Source organism: Chiloscyllium plagiosum, unplaced genomic scaffold (genome assembly GCF_037043375.1).
Source record: "Chiloscyllium plagiosum isolate Xiang-an unplaced genomic scaffold, Cpla_swu_hap1 HiC_scaffold_38, whole genome shotgun sequence".
Classification (NCBI taxonomy): Eukaryota; Metazoa; Chordata; class Chondrichthyes; order Orectolobiformes; family Hemiscylliidae; genus Chiloscyllium; species Chiloscyllium plagiosum.
The window spans coordinates 8,800,896-8,822,069 of NW_028270176.1; the positions used below are offsets into that span (position 1 = coordinate 8,800,896).

Below are 21,174 nucleotides of genomic sequence, written 5' to 3' on the forward strand. Positions count from 1 at the left end.
GAGGATCGGGGACGTGCTGGGTGCCGGGGGCCTGGGCTGGACGCTGCCGCAGGACATAGCGAGCAGGGCAGCGAGAGACGTCCGGTACGTGGCCACCGCCATCCGACGCCTTAAAACGGCAGTGCTCAGACCCGCCATAGTGCACCAGTTGGAGGATGCTCGGGTGTGCGGTGGCATCCCATCCGCGCTTACCCCAGCCTGGACGGGATTTCGCATTGGCCCCAAGGTCCCGTACTGCCTGCGGGAGCGTGTGCCCCACAACCTGAGCCACCTCCGGAATTTTAATATTGCCCCTTTTAAGGATGTAAAAAAGCAGGCCCTGTATAGACTGCTGCTGTACACCGTCCACCTCTTCTCCCTCATCCACCATCCGGACACGCCTTAGCGTGCCCATTTGCCACCGGGCGGTGGGGATCCCCAGTGGAGGGCTCTCTACGCGGGAGTCCTTCCCCTTTCTCTCGGGGATCTGGGGTGGAGGGTGCTGCACACAGCGGTCCCCTGCAGCAGCAGATTGCGGTGGTTCACGGACTCCCAGCCCAACTGTTTGTTCTGTGGCGCTGTGGAGTCCGTGGACCATATGTATATTGGGTGTGGGCGTTTGCACTCCCTTTTTGATTTTCTGAAATACGTCCTCCTCTGCTTTTGGTTGCACTTCAGTCCCACGCTCCTGATCTTCGGGCACCCGGTGCGGAGGAGGGAGGGCAGGTCTGAAGACCTCCCTTGTAGGTCTGCTCCTGGGCCTGGCCAAACTGACCATAAACCAGTCCCAGCAGCGGGCCGTGGAGGGGGTCGTTAGGGCCGACTGCCTGCCCCTTTTCCGCGGTTACGTTAGAGCCTGGGTGTCCTTGGAGAAGGAGCATGTGGTCTCCACCAACACCCTGGAGTTGTTCAGGGAGAGGTGGGCGCCGCAGGGAGTGGAGTGCATCATTTCCCCCTCCAATTCTATTTTGATTTAATCCCTGCCCTGCCCTTCACTGTTTGATCACACAGCATTGCCCTTTGATGTCACTGACCACTCAGCTGTTTCCTATCTTCCTCGTGGTGGAAACTGAATAAAGATTCGTGCACCTTGTGTCTCTCACTGTGTCTCACACCTGCACACGCTCACAAAACATGAACATAAACAGTTTTCAAAATCTGATTTTATAATGTAAAATGTACATCGTTTCCAACTCTGAAATCCATTATTATTACCTGCTTCTAGTCCCTAACTTTAAATTCCAGCTTAAGTTCCTTAAGCGTTCTGATCAGTCACTGCTCATTTACCATGTTATAGGCTGTGAAATGACTACAGCTGCATTAAAAGGTAATGGCCTAATCCAACAACTGATATTAGCAGTAGCATCTTAATTCTGTTACATGATTGTTCACAACATAATGTTGAACTCAAAACTTCAATTCTCAGTGAGGAAGGGAAATAGATATAGAATAAAGCTATGATTGGCATTCCTTAATCACCAATGAGATGCAGCAGTCTTAAAATTAAGTGGAAACAAACGCATCCGAAACACACAATCAAATTAATTCTGCTAGTATCACTTTCTGAAAGCAATATTGTTGGTTTCGGATATTTTGGATCTATCTTTATACTTTCAGTTGTATAATTTTTTTAACTAAATTCTATGAAATTCATGTCATTCCTCCATTTAATGAGCAAATGTTGAAATCGGAGGTGATTTTCCTCCGTGTTGGGTTTAGATTATTTTTAAGGAAGGAACAGACACTCCCGAGACCAGGATTTACAATGCTACTGCTTTTACTTCCTTTTGTCCATTCTTTGATTAGTTCAAAATTAATACAATTTTTTTGGAATTTGCGTTTCATAATCATTGGTTTCCTAACCCTTGAAAGGAAATCATCTTAAATTCCCAAAATATGAATCGAATTCAAAACATTCCCGGGTCGCGAGCTCCAGGGCACAAAACACAAGCTTTCAATCACCAAGAACATTCAAACCAGACCACAAAGAGTTAACCTTTCTGCAAACTTCAGTGAATTAGTGCTGAGTCAGTCTCAGTCACTCTGTCACGCACGTACAAGTGCACACATGCACGTATGAACATTTTCCAACTTTCTCCCAATCTCAGTTTTTAGCTTTTGTTTATTCCTTGCTTGTAACGGTAATCAGGCATTTACATTCCAGAGCAGTCCACGTTAGGGAGTTTAGCCTCATAAATCTTGGCTGCTTAACCACGTAGGGCAAAAGCTAAATACCTCTCAGCCATTCCATTTGTAATTCTAACCATAGTTTCAAGGCAAGTTGTTCGTGCACGACCCAGGGGAATGTGGTAGTTGTCCAATGTGTCCTATATGCCAAATTCATTGAAGCTTGGACATCCTGAAGCAAGCAACTATAATTATTGCAGATTTGTACTAGCCAATTAAAAATAACGTTGGGCACTTGAACGGACAGGGGGCATCTTGAAGCATGCCGCCGACCTCAGAGTGGGTCCAGACCTTATCAAACGGGGTTTCACGTGTAATAACCCTGGGGCAAGCAATTTATTTATTACTAATTTTGTAAACCTTAAGATGCTCTCTGCGACGATTTCCATCTGGACACTAAGACCCTGTTGAGTATCTTGTGGCTGAGAAGCGAGAATTGTATCAGTGTTTCCGACAGCATTTTTCTTTTCCCTGGCCAGCTTTCCTTTTTTGGATGTGACGAAAGCAGCAACCACGCTCTATATTTCCTCTCCCAAACAATATCACCTGGTGACCTGCCAGGACCAGGTATCCCCTACCTGACCTCTCTCAAAAGCAGCACCATCCTCTATACTTCATCCCTCAAACAAAATTGGCTGGTGACCGATAGGATGAGCGTATCCCCTACCTTATTCCGGTGTTATACACATTTACCATGGCACTTCAGTGTCCTTTGGACAGAACCAGAGGACCTAGGCTGCACTTTATAGCAGGACAAAGTGAATTTGTCCCCAGGGCACCCTTTCCACCTGGCGTTTGGAACTCACTGACCCCATCGGTCTGTGGTGCCAGTATGTAACCTGTAAAAGAGAATGAACAAAACCACACAAAGACTAACAGGTGCAGGCGCAGCTGTCAATAACTCAAGGTCACCTGAATTTAGAATTAGACATTTCCGCCACCTCCAAAAATACCCCACTACCAGGGATATATTTCCCTCCCCACCCCTTTCCGCCTTCCGCAAAGACCGTTCCCTCCATGACTACCTGGTCAGGTCCACGCCCCCCTACGTCCCATCCTCCCATCCTGGCACTTTCCCCTGCCACCGCAGGAATTGTAAAACCTGTGCCCACACCTCCTCCCTCACCTCTATCCAAGGCCCTAAAGGAGCCTTCCACATCCATCAAAGTTTTACCTGCACATCCACTAATATCATTTATTGTATCCGTTGCTCCCGATGCGGTCTCCTCTACATCGGGGAGACTGGGCGCCTCCTAGCAGAGCGCTTTAGAGAACATCTCCAAGACACCCGCACCAATCAACCAAACCGCCCCGTGGCCCAACATTTCAACTTCCCCCTCCCACTCTGCCGAGGACATGGAGGTCCTGGGCCTCCTTCACCGCTGCTCCTCACCACCAGACGCCTGGAGGAAGAACGCCTCATCTTCCGCCTCGGAACACTTCAACCCCAGGGCATCAATGTGGACTTCAACAGTTTCCTCATTTCCCCTTCCCCCACCTCATCCTGGTTTCAAACTTCCAGCTCAGCACTGTCCCCTTGACTTGTCCGGACTTGTCTGACCTGCCTATCTCCTTTTGCACCTATCCACTCCACCCTCTCCTCCCTGACCTACCACCTTCATCTCCTCCCCCACTCACCCATTGTACTCTATGCTACTCTCTCCCCACCCTCCCCTAGCTTATCTCTCCACGCTTCAGGCTCTCTGCCTTTATTCCTGATGAAGAGCTTTTGCCCGAAACGTCGATTTCGCTGCTCGTTGGATGCTGCCTGAATTGCTGTGCTCTTCCAGCACCACTGATCCTGAATTTAGAATTATGCCGATTTCTGTCTTGCCACGGCTTCTTCCTGTAGATTAGACTGTTGATCAGGATGGTCTCTAATGCTCCCTCTAACCCAACGACTGTGCTCTTTCTGGGTAATGTCTTACCACAGCGACTTTCCCTTAAAAAGGGATCAGCATGTTCACTCAGGGCCAGATCACGCAGCCGGCTGATATTTTAACACTCTATCGTTCCCTGTCTTTTTTTTTCAAAAAAAAGCCAATCAAAGCTCACAGCAGGCTCAGGGGTATTCCACATAAGCCGATTCAAGGGGAGCCTTGAGCAGATTCAGCAAGGACCTCCTACAATAGCAACAGGTTCAAGAAAGCCTCAGAAAATGGAGATCCTGCCAACTACACCAACTGTTGGGAAAATCGTCTTATGCCAAATGTTGCAAAACAAAGTACAGAGGAACCTCGATTATCCAAACGAAATGGGCACTATTACATTTGGATAATTGATTATTGGGTTAATTGATTTCCTCTGGAGCTCGGAGTTTTCTGTGAAGTCTGCTCTCCGTTCAGGAGATTAGGCAGCAGCACGCTGTGCGTGAGCCCCCGCATACCCTCCAATCCTGTCTGTCCCAGCCCCGACTGCCCCCCAATGCTGCCTAACATCGCTCTCCCACCCACCCCACACACACACACACTATCCACTGTCCAACCTCTGTCTGTGCCCCCGGCTGACCCACCCCCTCCACCCTGGGGCAGCTAGACTGTACACCAACAATAAGACTGCTGCTGCTTTTGGGGGGTTGGGGGGGGGGTGCGTCTCCAAATAACACACACTTGCACACAACCTTTTACTGCAACGTTTTGACAGGTCCCACCTTTGCTCATACAGGACAATGTTGGAGAGATTATCTGGCGAAGGAGGTTTTAGGGTTCACCGCTCTGTCGAACTCCAGGGAAAGTGTTGGGTAGGGAGGGGGAGTGAGAGAGAGGGCAGGAGGTCAGTAATTTGGAGATGGTGCCTGGACTGTCCAGGACTGTTCACGGCAGCATCTCAGTGAGCCGAGTTCATTTTTAATCATTGTACCTGTAAACAAAAGATGCGATCAGCGTTGAAACAGCTCTTTGACGTAACGTTTCTATCGGGAACTCGAGATCTCCTTCAGGTAAACCAAAATTCGGATAATTGATATTTGGATAATCGAGGTTCCTCTGTAGTCAGGAGAGAGGACCTTGAGCAATTAATTAGCTTTATTCATGGCCATGAGGAATTACATCTTTGTTCAGTGAAGTCTGATGCAGTTCCAACGAAATATAAGTTATATAGAAAAACACAAGCCCACTGCCCATTAATTATGCAATCTAGAGGCAGTCTTAAGGTTCACGTACGTTGTCCAGACCGACATTTCTTCATGTCTACAGAACTGAATGTTATCTTATACTGCAGGTTCAGCGAGGCAAGAACAATCGAAAAGGGACAGAGTGAAACAATGCATCATACTATGAAGCAGAACTGTCGAAGCGGCCAGAGGAGCAGGGACTGTCTACAACTGCAAGGTCAGGCTATCAAAACAGAATTCCTGAGCCAGGACTCAGACAGCACTATGCTAGCAGGCTACATTTTACTGCAAACATTGCTTTGTGACAAAATGACTTTCAGTTTTGTGTCAATTTTGGTGAAATACTTCCATGCTTAGCGTAATTTTGAGTTTGGAAGAATTCCACAATAACATTCCAGCTGACCTTAAAATGTATTTAGATGGGTGTCAGGTATCTTAACACCCAAGCAGCAGTAATTATGGCAGATGTCTCTGATATCTCAAACTAATATTCTCGTTTGCGAAGAGGACAAATTAGAATTCATGGGAACAGCATAAAACATCCAGAGCCAATACCGCTCCCATAAACCAGCCGAGACTGACACACACCAGGATTAATCCTTCTCCTTCAGTCACTGTCAGACAGCTGCAGAATTCAACCCAATCGTGCACATTGCATTAGATACTGAATGAAATATACTTAAGTAGAGGTGCACATGAATTATCAAACACTGGTATCTGCTACCCAACCACATGTTCAGTGTCAGATTGAGTTACCGATGAATTGAGAAATGTACAGCACTCCCATATTCAGTGGTGGAGACTGTGCAAATGCAGAGCCCCTTTTGTGTCTGTCAAAGCACCAGACCCTAAAATAGAGAGCTCCAGCCTCACCCGTGCATAATGCAGAAGACTGAAAAGTGCAGTTCATCAAACAAATCTTATTTCCACGGAGTGAGCGATTTTCAGGTGCAGAATGAATCTTCCTTCAATTTTGTTTTCCAAGTATAGAATCCATTCCACATTCTCTGAGACAGAGTTTGAATCGTACTTTTATTATTGTGAATAAATGTATCAATCATTTCCCAACTTTAACATTCATTTCTGCAGTGTCAGAACGATAAGTAGAGAGTGAATCAGAAAATTGGAGATACAGATCATATGGCCACTCAAAGAATGAAGCAGGTAGCAACTGGTTTAGTCTGAGTGAACTCACATAAAATTCCAAAGATTAATAGAAACTTCAGTAAAGCAACACCTTCAGAGAATACATAGAAACTGACACCTAGAGTATGAGACGTACAAAATCCTTTTGATTCGAACTGAACTAACTTGAAATCGCAATCACATTGAGGACTCAACACTGATAACTACAGGATAATATCCATATTTACCCGTAGGAGAAGGCACAGGATCAACCCCATGTTCACAAAGAATGTGTGTGACAAATCTCAAAAAAAAGATGTCTCACAATCACAATTATGTGCATTTACTTAACAAACAAGTAATCTCACTCAGAGACAGACAGATGCACAATTAAATTGTCACACAATGTACCAACACTTGTAGAAAAAAAAAATAAGTCGTTCCATACACGCTGCATGAAAAAAATTGCCCCTCAGGTCTCTTTTAAAACTTCTGCCTCTCCCCTTAACCTATGCCCTCCACTCCCTTACTCTGGAGAAAAGAGTCTCATCTGTGCCCCTCATGGTTTTATAAACTTCTGTAACTTCATGTCTCAGCCTCCTTTGCTCCAAGGGAAATGGTCCCAACCTATCCAGCCTCTCCTTATAACTTCAAGCCTCTAGTCTCAGGAATATCCTTGTAAATATTGCCAAATTAATAACATGAGGAAAGATTAGGATGAATCCAAAGAGGTTCTTTAAGTATATTAAAGTAAAAAAAAAACTAGAGAGAGAAAAGGACCTCTCAAGGACCATGGTTGACATGTATGTGTAGAACTGCAGGAGATGGGTGAGGTCCTCAATGAATGTTTCTCCTCTGCATTTAGTGTGGAAATTGGGGGCACTAGTGGTCATATCTTAGGGACAGTATCACAGTAAAGGAGATGTTGGACGTATTAGAATATATGAAGGTGGAAAAATCTCCTGGTCCTGACCAGATATTTCCAAGAACACTGCAAGAGTTTAGAGAAGAAATTGCGGGGGCCCTGGCTGACAGTTTTTGTTTCATTGGTAACCATAGGTGAGGTCCTGGGAGACTGGATGGTGGCAACTGTTGTGCCCTTATTTGAGAAGGACTGCAAAGAAAAACTTGGGAACTATAGACTAGGAAGCCTATCACCTACAGTGGGTAAGTGTAATGAAGTTGAAGATGTGTACTGTACATTTGAGAGTGTGAACTAAGAGATTATAAGCACCTATGTATATAACTAGATAGCAGTCACAGAGTGTATTGGAAAATTGAAAATATGCAACGTTTGGCTGTGGAATGGATACCAGAGTTTTGGTTGCTGTTTTGACAACAGTTCAAACATAACCAATCAGTTTAATTTATGCCTCAGGATACTAAACACAGTCGAGTTTGAATTTATTGTTTTGCAACATCGAACCAATGAGACGATCCGATGTTGGAGATATAAAACTGCGAACATTTTGCAAATTGGAGAGAGAACAACTGCCATCAAGACAGATCCAAGAAATTAGGAAACACTCTCTTTCAGAGGTACCTTCCCATATGAAATGTACTCATGATAAAATGAAAGAAGAGGACACAGGGAATTCAGCAGCTGGAAGAGTGAAGTCACATAAAATAACAGTGGTTCTGTGGTTTTGAAATTAAATTGAAGTAATTTTAATAAATGTCTTATTGGAACAGTATATTGTTACAGAGTTGGAGGCCGTTAATAAGCAGTTAAGCTAAAGGGGAGCTTAGAGTTGTTTTTTAATGTTCAGAATTAAAGAATAAATTGGTAATTTGTTTGAATAGTAGAATTTGGGAGTTTTCTGTCACTCATATTTTAACAGATTATGAGGCGAGGTGAGCTTTTCGAGGTGTTTGGTTTAATTAATACAGGGATTCACCGCCGTGTCGTAATGTAAGTTATTTGAGATGATTCTGAGAGATAAGATGTACATGCATTTGGAAAGACAGGGTTTGATTAGGAGCAGTCAGCACAGCTTTGTGCATGCCTCTCAAATTTGTTAGAGTTCTTTAATGAAGTGACCAGGAAGGTTGATGAGGCCAGGGCATTTGTCATCGTCAATTTGAATTTCAGTAAGGTCTTTACTCAGGTTCCACATGATAGGCTGCACTGGAAAGTTAGATTGCATGGAATCCAGGGGGAGCTGGCAAATTGGATACACAATTGGCTTGATGGTAGGAAGCAGAGGGTAACAGTTGGAGGAGGCTTGTGACTAGTGGAGTGCCTTGGGTCAGTGCTCAACCATTGTTCTTTGTTAACTATAGCAATGATTTAGATGAGAATACACAAGGCATGATTAGTAACTTTGCAAATGATACTAAAATAGGTGATATCGTTGACAGTGAAGACGGTTATCAGAAATTGCAGCAGGACCTTGATTAGCTGGGGAAGTGGGCTGAGAAATGTCAGTTGGAGTTTAATATAGATGAGTGTGAGGTCTTGTGTTTTGGAAAGTCAAATCAAGGTATGAGTTTCATAGTGAATGATAGGGCCTTAAGGAGTGTAGTGGAGCAGAGGCATTGGAGTACAGGGGCATGATTCTCTGAAAGTGGAGCTACAGGTAGACAGAGCAGTGAAGAAGGCTTTTGGCACAGTGGCTTTCATCAGTCAGGGCATTTGGTAGAGAGGTTGGGAAGTTATGTTGCAGTTGGTCAGTCCGCAATTGGAGTGTTGTGTTCAGTTTTGGTCACCGTGCTATGGGAAGGATGTTATTAAACTGGAAAGAGTGCAGAAGAAATTTACAAGGATGTCGCCAGGACTCAATGGTCTGAGTTATAGGGAGAGGTTGGACACGCAAGGACGTTTTTTCTTTAGAGCGTAGGAGACTGAGAGGGGATCTTTATAGAAGTATATAAGATCACAAGAGGCAAGGATGGGGGAATGCACTCAGTCTTTTTCCCAAGGTTGAGGAATCAAGGACCATAGGGTATCAGTTTCGAGGGAAAGAATAAAAGGGAACCTGAGGGGCAACTTCTTCACACAGGATGGTATGTACAAATATGGAATAAGCTTCCAGCGGAAGTTATTGAGATGGGTCCATTAACAACATTTGAAAGGCATTTCGATAAATATGTGGATAGGAAAGGTTTAGCAGGAAATGGGCCAAGTGCAGGGAAATGGGGTTCGTGTGGATGGACGTTTTGGTCAGCTTAGACCAGTTTGAGCTAATGGGCCTTTATCTGTACTGTATGACTCTATGACTCAAGCATCCTTCCTATATCAGGGCAACCAGAACTGTCCACAGTATTCCACAAGTGGCTCCTTGTAGATAATGTCTATCCCGTACTGTCTCAACTAACTTGATCACCTCTTCAAAACCTCAATCAAGTTAATGAGACACTATTTCCCATGCATGAAGCCATGCTGACTATCCCTCATCAGTTCTCGAAATTCATATAAATCCTATCTCTCAGAATCCCCTCCAAACTTACCCATCACTGATATCAGACTCACTGGCCTACAGTTCCCAAGCTTCTCCTTACAGCCTTTCTTAAACCATGGCACAACATTAGACTTTAGAAAGACCTTCAACAAAGTCTCACATGGTAGACTGGTTAGTAAGTTAAATGTGATGCACTTTGGAAGAAGAAGCAAGACAAGGGAATACTCAATGAATGGCAGGACTCGAGGAAGCTCGGGGGAGCAGAGGGATCTTGGGAGCTTGACAGAGAACCCAGAAGGTGGCAGGACAATTACGAAGACATATGGGACACTTACCTTTATCAGTCACAGTGCAGATTATAAGAGCGGGGAGGTGATGATGGAGCTGGACCAGACTTTGGTGAGGCCACAGCTGGAAAAATGTGCGCGGTTCTGGTCTCCGCACTATAGGAAGAATGTGATTGTACTGGATGGAGTGCAGAGGAGATTCGTCAAGGGTGTTGCCAGGGATGGAGCAGTTCGGCGATGAAGAAAGCTTGGATAAGCTTAGGGTCTTTTCTTTGAAGCAGAGAAGGTTGAGGGAGGACCTGACGGAGGTGTGTAAGATTATGAGGGGCATGGACAGGGGGGATGGGATTGTTCTGTTCCCTGAGGGTCAACAACAAAGAGAAAAAAGAAAATTAACCCAGAGGGTGGGGGATTTGAGAATTTATATTTTTACCCAGAGTGTGTTCAGGTTCTGGAGTGCATTGCCTGGGAGGGTGGGTGAGGTGGGAAACCACACAATCTTTAAAAAGCACTTGGGTGAGAACTGGAAGTGTTAGAACATTCAAAGCTACGGGGGCCTCGAGTGGGAAAGTGGACCACAGGGTGTCTCGTGTACTGTGTGATTCTATTCTCTGAAGTGTGAGATGAAGAGTGTCAGTTCCTCACCAATTGATTTGGTATCTGCAGTTATACCTGCTGCCACTAGATGGAAGACTTGACTACATTGCAGCCCACCTCAATATTTGTCTTTCAAATGATTGTGTTCATGCCTCAAGGTAATTGCCTCACTGCTATTGCCCCTTCTTCCAGCTGGCTGTGTCCACCCTACCTTCTGGAATCCAATCTCCAAGCCTCTAATTCTGAGGACTGTTTTACGATAAAATAATGGAAATACCATGGTCGGACACAGACATGATGCGCTGAAGGGCTTGTTCCTATGTTCTGTGGAAGTGTCCACACGTACACCTGTCTGCCTCCATAGGGCAACACACAGATAGGAGCCATTTAGCAGTGGCTAATTGCAAATCGGAAGTAAGCGGACATTTTTGCTCCTGGAGTTTGGCTATATCGGGAGAGAAAAGTGGTCAATCAAAATGTTTTTGAAAATTCAGTATTGTGCCGCTAAAATAACCAATAAATGACCTGTGCTCACATTCTCTGTAGATAGATTGTTAACCTGACTGTAGTGTCTTTAAACACACAGCTTTGTGAATCCATTTGACTAGCTGCTCACTGTTGTATGTTACTTGAAAGAATGAAGGATTCACGTCCAATTTGACAAACAATTCTTTTTGGTAATATTGTGTGAACAGGTTAATGGAACTTCATAGATTTGTTGGCTTAAAGACTTGTTCTCTGAGTTAATGTAATGGCTATGAAAATGTGATGCGTGAGATTAGATCCCAGCTCTCCTTTATCTCAGGGAGGGACTGAAGATTAGCAATGACTGAGTCAGGCCTCATCGAAGCAAGCACATCCAGTAGAAATATGAATTGAATGAATTGAATTGAATTTATTGTCACATGTACTGAGGCACAGTGAAAAGCAGCACAGGCAGATCACAGAGTTAAGTAGCTTAGATTAGCAAATAATAGGTAAACAGCAGCAAAAACAAAAACACAGGTACAGGCGAATGTTAAGAGTTTGTCAGTCCATTCAGTATTCTGACAACAGTAGGGTAGAAACTGTTTTGAAACCGGCTGGTGTGTGTATCAGGCTTCTGTACCTTCTCCCCGATGGTAGAGGTTGTAGATAAACATTGCCAGGGTGGGACGGATCTTTGAGAATGCTGGCGGCCTTTCCTTGACGGCGGGCCTGGTAGATAGATTCTATAGATGGGAGGTTGACCTTTGTGACTGTCTGGGCCGAGTTCACCATTCACAGTTACTAAAGTTCACTTGAGAATGTCACTTTTAAATGTTCTGTGATTTACATATGAAGAACTGAAACCAACATGTTCATTCTAAAAGATGAGAGACTTAACAAACAATACAGGTCTTTTTCAATATATAATTTCAGTTACATCACACTGTAAACTTTTGCTGTAAATGCTGTGTCTTACGATCTTATTCTCCACAACCAGCTGATAAAGGAGCAGCGCTCAGAAAGCTAGTGTTTCCAATTAAACCTGTTGGATTATAACCTGGTGCTGTGTGCTTTTTAACTTTGTACACTGCAGTCCAATAGCGGCATCTCCGAATCCTGAGCTTGCAGTTACCTGCCCCTTCATCCCACCATATTGCCCCAACCCCAGCCAATATCCCCCACCCCCCACCCCGGGTTTCCCTGCAGTGAAGCTCAGACCAAACTGGAAGAACAGCATCTCATCTCCCACAGCCTGCAGGACTCAATATCAAGTCCAATTGTTTCAGAGCCTGATACACCACCTTCCATGTTCTTTTCCCCTCCCTTGGTTAATTGTCGACCATCCCTTTCCCTAACTTTCTTCTGTGTTCTGTCTCCACCTATCCCTCACACCTTTATCTGTCCCCTCCTCCCCCCCCCAGCCCAAACTCCCTGTCATCAGCATATACTACTTCTCTCTAGTGACTATCACTTCTGAAGACTTGAAATGTTAACTGTTTCTCTCCCTTTCTCTCTTTCTCCACAGCATTAGTTCCTTATTTCCATTGCCAGTGTGATTTCTTCTGCATCACTGTGTCCTGGTATTTTGTGCATTTTCCTCGCTTCTAACCTCTCAATCACCTGAAGATCATGAAATGAGCCAATTTGTTATCTTAACCCCAGTGGTATAGCTTGTCACCAAGGGAAGAAAAACTCCCTATTACCGGTAACTCACTTCCTGAATTCCCAAAGCCTGTCCACCAACTCCACAAGTCAGGAGTGTGATGGAATATTCCCCATTTGCCTGGATGGGTGCAGCTGCAACACTCAAAGCTTCCAGGGCAAAGTAGCCTGTTTGATCAGCACCACATCCACAAATGTCCATTCCCTCCACTGCTGACTCTCAATAACAGCAGTGTGTAATATCTACAAGATGCAATGCAGGATCTCACCAAAGATCTTCAGCCAGCATCTTCCAAACCTCCAACCACTTCCATCTGCAAGGCCAGCAGGTGCAGGGAAACACCACCCCCTGCAACTTCTCCTCCGAGTCACTCACCATCCCAGCTTAGAAATAGATTGGCCCTTACTTCAGTGTCACTGGGTCAAAATACTGGAGTTCCCCCCAAAAGGGCATTGTGGGTTATCTAACAGCTTTTACAACATTTGCAACCTCTTACTTCGATGTTTAGCCATGATTTCAATTTGGAGTGAATTCACTGTGACTCTGATCTCCAGCATTTGCAGTCCTCACTTTCTCCTCCATGAATTCACTTCTTGACTGGCACACCGGCAACATAGACTGAAACCATGCAAAAGTTCAGATACAATGGCGTCTGAAAGAATAGGCTGGTGTTTTGAATAAGACCATAAGATCAAAAAATAATAGGAACAGGAGAAGACGTTTAGCCCTATGAGCCTGTTCTGTCTTTCCATAGGATCAGGGCTGATCCCATTCTCCTCACCTCACTTTCCTGCCTCTCTCCCTTGATTCCCTGACTGATCAAAAATCTATCTGTCTCAGCTTTCAATTTACGCAACGACACTGCCTCTGCACACAGTTCTCTGTGGCAAGGACATTCAACCCTCTGAGAGAATAAATTACTCTTCATCTCAGTCTTCAGTTGGTGCCCCTTTATTCTGAGATGTTTCCCTCTGGTCCTAGATTCTCCAGTGAGGGGAATCACCCTCTGACAGCGTTGACTGTCGGTCCTCTATCGATTTCAATTAGGTCATCTCTCATTCTTGTAAACTCCAGCAGGTAGACTTCCAACCTGTTTAGCCTTTGCTCATAAGGCAATCCCTTCATCCTGGGGATCATCCAAGTGAACCTCTGAATGGCCTCCAATGAAATGATAATTTTCCTAAATAAAGGGACAAATGTTGCTCCAGATCTGGTCTCCCCAGCATCTTACACAGTGGCAGTCAGGTTTCCCTACTCATCCTTCAATCCCCTTGAAATAAGGGCCAGCATTCCATTAGTCCTTCCCGATTACCTCCGCACAAGTCGTTAGCTTTCTGTGTTTCATGCACACATGCCCCCTTTCACTGCCCCAAGTCCCTTTGTTCTACAGCTTTCTGCGGTTTTTCTCACTTACAAAGTGATGAATCCCTATTTTTGTCTTGGTTGTTACAGTCAATTTCAAAGTGGTATCTGTCCATCTCTGCCCCTGAAGTAGTGGCATATGAGTTCAAAGTAAAAGAGAACAAAATACAACAGAATCAGAACAAGGTGGATAAGCATCAATTCTACTCTCATTCAAGTATACTGACCAGATCATCCAGTCTGACATCCATCTGAGTGTTGCATATTGCAACCTGCAGAAAATGTGCTTCTTTCCAGATGACATGCTAAATCTGAAAATGCAGAGGCAAGTGAAGGGGGCTGGGGGAGGGGAGGTGCAGTTACTCAGGTGGCTGGTTTGAAATGCAGAGGAAGGCTAACAGCATGAGTTCAAATCCCATGGGAGCTAAAGGTACCATGAAGGCCTCTCCTCTCCCCTCCATAACAAGGGGCATCATTTAAAGTTGAAAGACAGGGGGATTTGAGGATTGCTTCACCCAGAGGGTAGTGGGGATCCGGAATGCACTGCCTGGGAGGGTGGTTGAGATGGGAATTTAGACAGTGATATCCACATCCTGGGAACGATTTTTTAAAAACTCCACAATGTGGCATTTGAGTTCAAACATTGCTACTTTGAAAGCAAATACTCAAGTCACTGGCCATTTTTATTGTCCCTATTTAATAAGATATCATGTAGTTTATTAGATTTGATTTCATCCTGCCTCATTAAAGCAAAGGACAGTATCAAACATGTTAATGGGCGGCACAATGGCTCAGTGGTTAGCACTGCTGCCTCAGAGTGCCAGGGTCCCAGATTCAATTCCTGTCTCGGGCAACTGTCTGTGTGGAGTTTGCACATTCTCCCCGTGTCTGCGTGGGTTCCCTCTGGGTGCTCCAGTTTCCTCCCACAGGCCAAAGATTTTCAGGTTAGGTGAATTGGCCATGCTAAATTGCCCATAGTGTTAGGTGCATTTGTCAGGGGTAAATGTAGGGGAATGGGTCTGGGTGGGTTGCTCTTCGGAGGGTCAGGGTGGACTTGTTGGGCTGAAAGGCCTGTTTCCACACTGTAGGGAATCTAATCTTAATCTGTGGCTAACTTGTAGTAGGTCAGCTTTTCCAAATATTTCAGGAACCTCTCCCTCAGTGTTGACAATTACTAGACACTACGTATACATGAACCCTTTCACATCTCTGAATGTATTTCTGTCCAGTCCAAACCTTTGAATAACACATCAGAGGTGAGTCTTAGTCCTCAGTGATAAAGTTACAATGGCAGATTATATGAATTAGGCCTTTTTATAAAATCACGATGGGCATGGTGAGGTCACCCCTCAGCCTCTGACACTCCAGGGAAAAACAAATCCCAGCCTATTTAGCCTCTCCTTATAACTCAAATCTTCCAACCCTGGCAACATCCTTGTAAATCTTTTCTGAACCCTTTCAAGTTTAACAACATCTTTCCTGCAGCAGAGAGACCAGAAGTGAACACAGTAGCTAAAACTGGCCTCACTAATGCCCTATACAGCTGCACTATGACCTCCCAACTCCTATATTCAATGCATGACACCAATGATTGCAAGCATGCCAAACGTCTTTTTCCCCACCTTGTCTACCTGCATCTCCACTTCCAAGGAACTAAGCAGCTACACCTCAAGGTCACTCTACTCAACGACGCTCCCCAAGGCCCATTTATTAACTGTGTAACTCCTGCCCTGGCTTGCCTTACCAAAACGTAACAGCTCATTTTTATCCAAATTAGACTCCATCTGCCACTCCTCAGCCCATTGACCCATCTGATCAAGGTCCCATAGTAATCTGGGATAACCTTTTTCACTGTCCACTACATCACCAATATTGGTGTCATCTGCAAACTTAAAAACTATACTTCGTACGGTCACATCCAAGTCATTTACATAAATGGCAAAAAGCAGTGCACCCAGCACAGATCCTTGCGGCACACCACTGGGCACAGGCCTGTGACTCCTGCTTTCAAGCCAATTTTATATCCTATTGTCTAGCTGTTCCAGGATTCCATGTGGTCTAACCTTGCTAACCAGTCTACCATGGGGAACCTTGTGAAATGCCTTGTTGAAGTTTATATTGACAACCTCTCTCCCTTCATCAATCTTTTGTACTTTCTTCAAAACACTCCGTCATGTTAGTGAGACACAATTTTCCACGCATAAAGCCATTTGACTATTCCTAATCAGGTCTTGCCTTTCCAAAAACATGTAAATCATGTCCCTCAGCATCCCTTACAACAACTTGCCCACCATTGACATCAGGGACACTGGTCCATGGCTTATCCTTACCACCTTTCTTAACTAATGTGGTGCCATTATTTAATGCATATTCTTCAAGCAACTCATCCATACCTATCCATGGTACAAATATCTCAGCAAGGGGCCCAGCTATCTCTTTCCAAGCTTCCCACATAGTTCTGGGATACACCTGATGAATTCCTGGGGATTTATTCACCTTTATACATTTTCAATCGACATTGAATGCATCAGGATTTGGGGCACTAAAGAAGCAGAGGCCTGCTGGTATAATCACTAGACTATTAATCCAGTGACCCTGGTAATGTTTTAGGGACCTGGGTTCGAATCCTGCCACAGCAGATGAATGAGTTTTAAAAACAAATCTGGTTTTAAGAGTCTAAAGATGGCCATTGTCAGGGGAAGCAGAACATCTGGTTCACTAATGTCTGTTTGGGAAGGAAATCTGCTCACCTTCCCTGGTCAGGCCTACATGTGACTGCAGACCCCACAACAATCCATCTGCCCTCTGGGTAATTAGGGATGTACTTGTCAGCAAGGCCCACATGCTGTGAATCAACAACCCATCAAATGACGTGGTAATGTGATGGTGTTGAAATAAAAGGAGGAAGCAGGGTGTACAATCTCGCAGAGTGAATCCTCTGATTTTGATTTCAGAACAGTTACAGAAGTTGAACTCTGCTGAAAAGCTGGTTTTCATAGATACGCAGTTTCCTCTGTCTCGCCAGCATAGTTAGACATTGTCCCGGTGACTAATTCCCTCAGCAATTTCAGGTAAGTGAGTAGTTTTGTAATTTACACATGAAAGAAGTGAAACTATCACTGTATTCTAACAGATGAAAGGCTTAACAATCAATTTTTCAATGTATAATTTCAGTTACATCACACTGTAAATTTTCGCTATAAATTCTGTGTTAGGATTGAGCCCTCCACTATCACCTGATGAAGGAGCGACGCTCCGAAAGCTAGTGTGCTTCCAATTAAACCTGTTGGACTATAACCTGGTGTTGTGTGATTTTTAACTTTGTACACTTAACTATGTATTGTGTACCCGTAGTCTTACCAGACCATAGGGCTGCTCTCTCATTAGAGAAAGGTGACTTAACCTGAGGGCCACCAGACCTCAGGCAAGGGACGAGAGTCCTTCATGGTAACCTCAAACTGGCGATGGGAATTGAACCCACGCTGTTGGTACCATACTGCTCTGCAAACCAACTGAGCTAAACCAATTCCCACTTGACTAAATCTCCTAACTGTCTATCTCTGTAACCATTTATCGATATGTCTGTCTATCTATCTATGTAACTTATAAAAAGCATTTGAAGTTTGCTAAGTGAAGAGATTTTCACCATATATATGCGGCTTTGAGCTCATGTACACATTTTTGTTTCTCCTATGCCGAGGAATGGGAGTGTGCGAGTCGGAACGCAGTGTGAGACTGTTTCTGAAAGGGATGGAACAGCTGAATTATTGTTTATTGTAGTACATTCCCGCACTGGGTGGTACCTCGTGTTTCTTCAAGTATCTTACTTGCCATGGGATAGATTATAGAATCATACATTCAGGCAGTACAGAAGAGGCCTTTGGCCCATCCAGTCTGTACGGCCAAAGCTACACTATCAGCTGGGATGGTATTGAATGGTGGAGCAGGCTTGAGGAGCTGAATCGCCTCCTGCCACTCCTATTTCTTCTGGACTAACCCAACATGAGTCCCACTTTCCAATGCTTTGATTCTTGTTGGAAGCTAGTAACATTACAGTTAATGATTTCCTTCATTGAATAGTACATTAAAACCCATTGTCCTCAGATTCCACATGAGAAATTCTCAAATTCCCATGCCACCAGTTTCCCGTTGGTTTTTCCGTTGGCCTCTCTTGCGCCATTGATCCTGACCTGCTAATCCCAAATTCCGATGGAGCGTCTTGATGGGGAGATGAAGCCGCATAAGATTCTTCCCTGTCCTCTGTATCTAACCATTAGTTGTTCAGCAAACATAATTTGTGTTACGCACTAACAATCCGGATGAAGGAACTGAGGACCTTGTTGCTCAGTTTGCAGATGACACAGAGATAGGTGAAGGGACAGGTCGTGTCGGGGAGGTGGGAAAACTGCAGAAGGATTCAACAGACCAAGAGAGTGGGTGAAGAATTGGCAGATGGAATTGAGAAGGATGAGGATGCACTTTGGGAAGAATAGAGTGTAGATTCTTTCTAAAAGGGCTTCAGGAATTTGAAGTACAAAGGGACTTTGTAAACTGTAATCTTGGTAACTTTAAGTAAATTGTTCAAGTCTCTTTCTCTCTCTCCTTCCTTCTGCTTCTCATTCACCCTCAGCACCACCCCACCTTCCAATTCACGCAAAAAATGTACACTTTGTCACCTGTTCTCTCTATATATCACAAATTTCTATCATTTACCTGCAATAATTCCACTCTTGAATAAAAACATGTTTTAGGTTAAAGAGAACAATGAATTATGCTATTTACTCTCCCAATTCCACAATCTTATTCTAATATCAAGACATGTTTCTAAGTGGAATGTTTGAATCTTGGCTATAATATAACTGCACAAGGGAGACCAAAACATTGTGTAGTATAGTCCATTATGAATCTAGTCAAAAATCCAGTGATGAAAAATGTGTTGCTGGAAAAGCGCAGCATCCAAGGAGCAGGAGAATCGACGTTGCGGGCATAAGCCCTTCTTCAGGAATGAGGAAGGTGTGCCAAGCAGGCTAAGATAAAAGGTAGGGAGGAGGGACTTGGGGAGGGACGTTGGGAATGCGATAGGTGGAAGGAGGTTAAGATGAGGGTGATAGGCCGGAGAGGGGGTGGGGGCGGAGAGGTCGGGAAGAAGATTGCAGGTCAAGAAGGCGGTGCTGAGTCTGAGGGTTGGGACTGAGATAAGGTGGGGGGAGGGGAAATGAGGAAGCTGGAGAAATCTGCATTCATCCCTTGTGGTCGGAGGGTTCCTAAGCGGAAGATGAGGCGCTCTTCCTCCAGGCATCGTGTTGCCATGGTCTGGCAATGGAGGAGGCCAAGGACCTGCATGTCCTTGGTGGAGTGGGAGGGGGAGTTAAAGTGTTGAGCCACGGGTGGTTGGGTTGGTTGGTCCGGGTGTCCCAGAGGTGTTCTCTGAAACGTTCCGCAAGTAGGCGGCCTGTCTCCCCAATATAGAGGAGGCCACATCGGGTGCAGCGGATGCAGTAAATGATGTGTGGAGGTGCAGGTGAATTTGTGAGTCTTACAGAGTTTGCGAATGAGGAGCAGAGCTATTACTATGATATATTGTTGCCGATGTGAATACTGAGTCACAATTAATTAGAATGGACGGCTTTGAGGTATGTAGGGAAGAGGTGTTGGAAAGGGTGAAAATAGATAAGTCCCTTGGGCCTGATGGCATTTATCCTAGGATTCTCTGGGAAGCAAGGGAGGAGATTGCAGAGCCATTGGCCTTGATTTTTATGTGGAGAAAGTGAGGTCTGCAGATGCTGGAGATCAGAGCTGAATATGTGTTGCTGGAAAAGCGCAGCAGGTCAGGCAGCATCCAGGGAACAGGAGAATCGACGTTTCGGGCATAAGTCCTTCTTCTGGAATGAGGAAGGTTTGTCCAGCAGGCTAAGATAAAAGGTAGGGAGGAGGGACTTGGGGGAGGGGCGTCGGAAATGTGATAGGTGGTAAGAGGTCAAGGTGAGGGTGATAGGTCAGACTGGGGTGGGGGCGGAGAGGTCAGGAAGAAGATTGCAGGTTAGGAAGGCGGTGCTGAATTCGATGGATTTGACTGAGACAAGGTGGGGGGAGGGGAAATGAGGAAACTGGTGAAATCCAAGTTCATCTCTTGTGGTTGGAGGGTTCCTAGGCGGAAGATGAGGCGCTCTTCCTCCAACCGTCGTTTTATTGTGGTCTGGCGATGGAGGAGCCCAAAGACCTGCATATCCTTGGTGGAGTGGGAGGGGGAGTTGAAATGTTGAGCCACAGGGTGGTTGGGTTGGTTGGTGCGGGTGTCCCAGAGGTGTTCTCTGAAACGCTCCGCAAGTAGCTGGCCTGTCTCCCCAATATAGAGGAGGCCACATCGGGTGCAGAGGATGCAATAGATGATATGTGTGGAGGTGCAGGTGAATCTGTGGCGGATATGGAAGTTTCCTTTGGGGCCTTGGAGGGAGGTGAGGGGGGAGGTGTGGGTGCAAGTCTTGCACCTCCTGCGGTTGCAGGGGAAGGTGCCGGGAGTGGAGGTTGGGTTGGTGGGGGGTGTGGATCTGACGAGGGAGTCACGGAGGGAGTGGTCTTTACGGAATGCTGATAGGGGAGGGGAGGGAAATATATCCTTGGTGGTGGGGCCCGTTTGGAGGTGGCGGAAATGACGGCGGATGATGCGCTGTACATGGAGATTGGTGGGGTGGTAGGTGATGACCAGTGGGGTTCTGTCCTGGTGGCGGTTGGAGGGGCGGGGCTCAAGGGCGGAGGAGCGGGAAGTGGAAGAGATGCGGTGGAGGGCATCGTCGACCACATCGGGGGGGAAATTGCGGTCAACCCAGATGGCCTCCTTCTTCAAGCTCCCATCCTGCCCCCTGTAAAAACGCCATCCCATTCTCCCAATTCCTTCGACTCCGCCGCATCTGCTCCCAGGAGGACCAGTTCCAAAACCATACAACCCAGATGGCCTCCTTCTTCAAGAACCGCAATTTCCCCCCCGACGTGGTC

At 45.4% G+C, this 21,174-nt stretch overlaps 1 protein-coding gene across 1 annotated transcript in view; it reads left to right on the forward strand.

The window, feature by feature from the left end:
- Positions 1-17,138: 17,138 nt before the first annotated feature.
- LOC122544169 (scavenger receptor cysteine-rich domain-containing protein DMBT1-like) overlaps positions 17,139-21,174 on the forward strand; it is a 118,568-nt gene continuing 114,532 nt past the window's right edge. Inside the window, exon 1 of the mRNA XM_087980980.1 lies at positions 17,139-17,252. The gene's annotated coding sequence lies outside the window, so the exon portion shown is untranslated. The remainder of the gene's footprint in view (positions 17,253-21,174) is intronic.